This window comes from Clytia hemisphaerica, unplaced genomic scaffold, assembly GCF_902728285.1.
Source record: "Clytia hemisphaerica strain Z4C2 unplaced genomic scaffold, Clytia hemisphaerica genome assembly, whole genome shotgun sequence".
NCBI classification, from domain to species: domain Eukaryota; kingdom Metazoa; phylum Cnidaria; class Hydrozoa; order Leptothecata; family Clytiidae; genus Clytia; species Clytia hemisphaerica.
In genome coordinates, this window is record NW_027103286.1 from 1,746,147 (window position 1) to 1,752,766 (window position 6,620).

Consider the following 6,620-nt stretch of genomic DNA (forward strand, 5'->3'; position numbering starts at 1 on the left):
AACTAAATCCCGTATTATTGGTCAGCCCCGGTGACCCTTCAAATCCCTTTCACGATTTTTTTCCCGGAGGTCGTCGTCAAGACTTTCAAGTTTGAATCCGATTTCGGATTATTTTCGGAAAACAAGTTATCGGGAAAACTTTGGCGCGAAAAATATTTTTTCTTGGAAGAGAAAAGAAACACATAACTTCATTAAAAGATTTGCGCATAATAATAAAAGAACACTATAATTAAAAAGAAGAAAGTGAAAAACGATTTTTTTTTGTTTATTCAATAAATTGAAAGAAGCTATTGTATTGTAAATAAATAGAGGGTGTAAAAGAAAGTTTTTTATGATTGGTTTTGAGGCTTTCTTGTCTGGAGAGTTTTTGTATGTAAGAAAGGAACGTCAAAGTGTGGCGTAACATAAACTTAGAATCGTCTAACTTTTGATTGCGTTATCGAAACTGGACGGAATTTCCTAAGCAGCTTCCTCAATATAAAATGCCCCTATTCATTCACATTATACTAAGTTCAACACGCCATAAATCAACATAAAAATGCCAAAAGTGAACAAAACTGACGAAAGCCGCAGTGAACATATCATAAAGCGGCCGCCTCGGATACTTTCTCAGAGAATAAAGAGCAGGTTTAAGACATACTAACGAAAAGATTTATGTGAAATTCCAAGGATGAAATAATCCGATCACATCTCTGTCTGCTTTGGACAAATTCAACTTTGTGTTAAACTTTTTTTTTGTCTGAAGTTCAACCAAAATGAGCTTTTTAACCTCTTTGGCTTTAACATCGAATAAGGTTTCTTGATTGTACTTCCTTCTCATCGTTTTAGGCTTATTGGGCTGACCTTCCAGCGCAGCTGGTTTATTATTATTAGTATTGGTATTATTAGTATTACACGCATTATAAACGACTCCAGTCTACTCTCAGCGTGCGCTCAGTTACTTGCGAAATCATTTAGCACATTCCGCCCCGACCCGCCCCGCCACGCCGCTATCACCCGCCCGGGTCAGCGAGCGCTACCAAAAGTATGAGGATCACTGTCAGGTCAGCCAAAACAAAACAAAATGGCGCCAAATTTTAAGTGGTATTTTCATTTTTTTTGGGTATCTGACAACACCAAATGAAGGAATCCCAACAACAGGTAAAGATGAATTGTGAGTGAAGTAAGAGTGTCTTTGTTGTATGGTAGTGGTCAAAACAAGGAAAATTCTAGGATGATTTTTCAATCTTAGATCATCACATCATCACTGCACTCTACACTCTCTGTGACGATCTCACTCAATCGAACGGAATCGCCGATCGAACCAAATCGAACGCAATCGACCGATTGAAATTGTTTTAAAATTGATTGTCGAACGCAATCGAATCTCAATCGAATATTACCGCAATTTTCAGATTCGATTGATATTCGATTGCGTTCGACTGATGTTCGATATTGCGTTCGATCGTCGATTCATTGACCCCGCCCCGGTGCCCGGATGCGGATTGTTAATTGCATAATTTCTACGGGAAATCGAAAGTAATTTCATTCGGCTTGTGATGTTTGAGAGCTTGGACGTTGGGAAGCTGCAAAAATNTTTTCACGTGCGTTTGCGTAGGGTAAAATGGCGAAATGCGAAAATCGAATTTGGCAAAAAAAAATTTGAAAATGACCCTACAAGATTTGACTATATCTTTTTATTCCATGAAGAGATTACTTTCAAATAAAAAATGTATTAACAATGAATGGGTAAGCTTTCTAGAAATCCAAACATAAATTGTATAGCTTTTACCAAAAAATAGCACTTTAGGATCAGAAACAGTCAAAAACCAGTTTTTTCAATTTTCTTCGAGTTAAGGAATTAATTCCTTGTTTTGTTTGATCTGAATTTTTCAGTAGGGGTGGCCATCATGGTTCCCTGCTCATATCAGGGGGGCCCGCGACGGGGTAAGAGAAATAAAGTTTCTAAGTAAAATCTTAATTATCACCCAAAAAAGTGCCTTTTTTTATGTCCATATCTTTTAATAGATTGTCCCAGCCTTATCCCTCTTCAGTAAAGCTTCCTATACCTTTTGTCCTTCAGAAAAACCAAAAATATTGGCCTTAATTGCTTGCTTTCAGTTCCTGTAGCCAGTAGTGTGACCCCCTGTATTTCTATTTGTGACCCCTGTATTTCGCGCGGGTTTTTTAATAGATAAGTCACATGACTCAAATCCCGCAGTCTTATTGGACAAGAGAAAGCGAAAGTGAAATCGCGCGATCTGATTAGATGAAAAAAGACCACGGGAGCTGGAAACGAATGGAATTCTCTAGAATTCTCATTTTAAATTCAAGATGGCGGCGAGAAAAGCATGTCTTTTGCTTTGGACGAAAGGTTGTAAATTCTGGTTGATTTTAAGGTTTTATCTTATCTTATCTCATTTACTTTAATTAGTAGAGGCTTCTTCAATGTTTGGGGAAGGTAAGTCTGTAAAAGTTATTTGTTTTTCGGTGGAAAAAAGTGTTTAAAAAAGCATTTTTTGTGCTCAAGGTTTATTTTTCTTCGCAAATTTTTGTCTTCAATCTTAAATAGATGAACGAGTATTTGACTGTTGCTTATGATTTTTCCACAGAACATAGTAAAACTATTCAGGAACTTAGACCTTTTTACAGAATTTCAAAAAATCTGTTAGTTCTGGAGATATATTGAAAAGTTTAGACATGGGTAGTTTGCGTTCGTGTTTCGCGTTCCCAAACCAAACGCACGTGGTTTAAATCATGTTTCCAAAATTGGCCCGAGTGTGGCCTGTGCGTGGCCTGCGTGTGGCCCGAATTCTCGGGCCATACTCGGGCTTTACGCGAATTCCAATAAAAGTTTTGGCCCGAGAATTCTCGAGCCATGTTGAGGGTCGTTATTTTTTAACTTGCATTCCGCCGCATTCTCAAAGACAACTATCCAAACACCAGATCAGATGAAATTAACATTATGTATGTCTGGTGTTAAAACTTCCCTTTTCGTAGAATACAGATAAAACACCACCAGCAATAAAATTTAATTTTGTCATACAGATAAAAAAAATAGCTAGCTAATACCCATCCTCCCTTTTGATCATGAATGAAAAAATCTACCATGGTAAGAAAAAACATGTTCTTGTTTCCAGAAAAATAAAGAAAGATACCTATCACGCCATAACCAATATCGAACAAAGCTTGTACTCGTTAATTAGGAGAACAAATTATTGTAATAATTCATCTTTTAAAGATTGTCAGGCCGAAAATGTTAACTTTATTTCTGTGCCGCACCCCGCGGTAAGGTCTTACGGATCTGCTATGTACACAAAGGGTGAGTTTCACAACAAAAATATTTTTGACTTGAACGCCAAGCTCTTGATCCCGCCCGTGACGACTTAGACTCTTGCACATAACACAATCCAATAAACGCCATTTTTCCATGGCCTCATTTCGGAAAAAACGGGTGATAAAATGAAAAGTTTTTACCCGATTCTGCGAATCCGGTATATATCCATGACGTAATGGAGGAGAAAAGAAGAAAAGCGAAAGTGAACGGCGTAGGTACAGGTGGGCTCAGCTTTTATATACTATTGACTGATTGATGTTGGTAGCATGAGATATCTGCGTGTAAGAGTAAGAAGAAATCTGTGTAGCAACTAAACTATAAATGTTCGGTCGTATTAGAATTTACGGATAGAGCCGACTGTGCTAGTTTAAAGTCAAAAAAACTACGTGAAGTTTACTAAAAGTGAAAGCAGAGGAATGTAAAGAGATGGAAAAACAGCTTCTTGAAAACAATGGAAAAACGGCTCGTCATATACCAGGTCTCTTGCCCTTAAGGGAGTTTATGTCGAGTAAATAGGTTTCTTTTGTTGTCGCTATAAAAAATCTGCATAATTTAGCGTGTTGTGACAAAATTCTTTTGTTTCAAGCCTGATTATGCGCAAACTTTTAGGGCTTATATTTTGGGTACACCTCTCCTATGCGAAAAGGTACCTATATCTTCTTGCTCAGAATTTCCTAGCGATTCTACTGATATAACCGCATCATGACCGCACCATAATATGGAAAGCTAGAGCTCGAGAAAATTATAACTTAATCTTGATTTTACTCGACTTCTGACAGTTTTACAAGAACCAATTTAATATCATTGCGTTAAGAATTTCTTTTGCTATACATTGGTAAAAATATTACTCCTTATTTTTAAAAATTGAACTAGTAATCGGCAAAAAAGGAAAAACAAATTTTCATTTTTATCGTCAAATCATGTAGAAACCGTCCGATTTGTATGACGAGCCGTCTTTTCTGGACTTTCATTTAATGACCTAATCAACGTTTTTACAATAGAATTTTCAATAGAAGTGATCGTTGAACTTTGAGTAATCAGAAAAGCTGTTTTTCCATCTCTTTACATTCCTCTGGTGAAAGATTGTAAAAGTTAAGTAAGTTCAGATTTGTTACGTTCAATTTAGAGATTTTTCCAGGTCAGTTAAGTTCGTCTTTTTTCAGATCATGTCAGATGTTTTATCAATTGTAAAAGGGGCTACGCACTATACGAAAATCTTGTGTTCGCAAGTGAAAGGTTTTTTACACTACATACCGTAGTAGGATTGCTAAACTTCCTTATTCCATCCCAGCGAAACCTTCCGATTGCTAGTGTACAACGGAAAAGGACCAAACGACACAAAAGTAGATTTAACACCGATTTTAGCCGGAGACGCCTAAAAGCAAAAAGATCCCGGAGACGGGGCAGGTATGTTTTCCCGGGAATGAGAAAGTTAGCCATTTTATGATACAATTTAAAAAAATTGTACCCAGCCGTTTGCGTGATGCGTGATGTGGAACCATGCATAATTATTACAATATGCACGATACAGTAATTATGCATGGCTCTATCATTGTTTTTATGGCTGGACTACATAATTATTCAACAGGACGTCCTCTTTGAAAAAAGGTCTATTCAGGGCTTACTTCATACTGTTTGTACATAAAAGTTATTGTTAAAGTTCTATTTCAATGATCTTATATATTACTTACTGTAAGTCATCAATCAGCAGAAAATTTGATGCGGGTGGGTGACGCGAACAGAACAATTTTTCGATGACCGCCTAACCAGACAGGACCCTGCCGACGCACCACCGGACTGTCCGGTGTATTTGTCCGGTGGCAAAAAGTATCCTTTCGCTACACCGGACACAATAAGTCCGGTGTTGCATACAGGGAAACCGGACTGGTCATGTCCGGTGGAAAAAAATATTCTTCTCCGGCACCGGACATACGACTTCCTTAAGTCCGGTGTAGAGATTGACCGGTAGTAAAATAAATTCTCATTTTACACCGGACTTTCGCGTGTCCAGTGTTCGTTAAGTCCGGTGCGTCGGCAGGGTCCTAACCAGACGGTACTAATCGAACGTTCGATTGTGATTGAAGTAATCAATAATGATCGATAACAATCGAAGGTGATCAGTGACCACTTATCGATTCTATCGGTGATCGAATACTCAATCAACTCCAAACTATGGCATTTCCAGACAATCTCAATCGACGATCGACGAAACAAATCGAACGCAATCGACTGGTTCGACTGGTTCGATCATCGATTCCGTTCGATTGAGATCGTCTGGTTATGGCATTTTTATCAACCATTTTCGATTTGTTTGATCGTTTCGATTACTGTTCGATTATTTTCAATCACATTAAGTCGGGTGTTTAAGATAAAAACTGCAATTATTGCTCTTTTCGGAAATTATTGCCAAAAACAGCATTTTTTTAACGATGAAATGCTGAATCAGCAGAAAAATAAAAAAGTAAATAAATGAAAATTGTTGTTTTTGGCAATTATTGCCGTTTTTGCAAATAAAAGTTGATTTTATTATTGAACATGGGTATTTGACACCTTCGCGATAAGTAGGCCCACTGTGCCTCGTTTAGTTTTGTTTTCAACTGGTTTTTGTTAGAAATGCAGATAGCAAAATCGAGTCATATGTAAATAAATTTACAACGGGGGTTTTGTTATCTCTTTCTGGCTGTGTTTCGGCATCGATGCAGGATCTTTTAACTTATTATTTTAGAACTTTTCATGTTATTGAGCAACGAAAAATTGAAAAAATCACTTTTAAAAATCCGTAAAACCTTTTTCTCGATGCAATTTTACTATTTTCAAACACCTCTGACATCTTTGCCCTTAAAAGGACAACACATTTTGCTGATTCAGCATTTCATCGTTAAATAAATTGCCTTTTTCGGCAATAATTTCCAAAAAGAGCAATAATTGCAGTTTTTATCTTAAAAAACACCCGACTGACATTCAATCATATTGAATACCTTCCATTTTATCAAATATGTTTCCAGTAGCGAAAACCACTTTTGTTTTCTCCGACCAATCAGAACGCGCGATATGAGTTACTTGAGGAAACCCAGGGCAAAGGCACACAAAAGGGCAGGCAATATGGGTGGGAAATAAGGAGGTCAATATTTATAGCGGGTCTTCTTTTTAGCGGGTCTTCTTTTTAGCGGGTCTTCTTTTTGTGCTTTGGTTTTAGGTCGGTTTTTTTGGTTTTTCTAAAAGATCTGATATATCATAGTAATTGGTTATCGAAGCAATCAATTGGTTATCGAAGTTATCGAAAGTAATCATTAACAATCAAAGT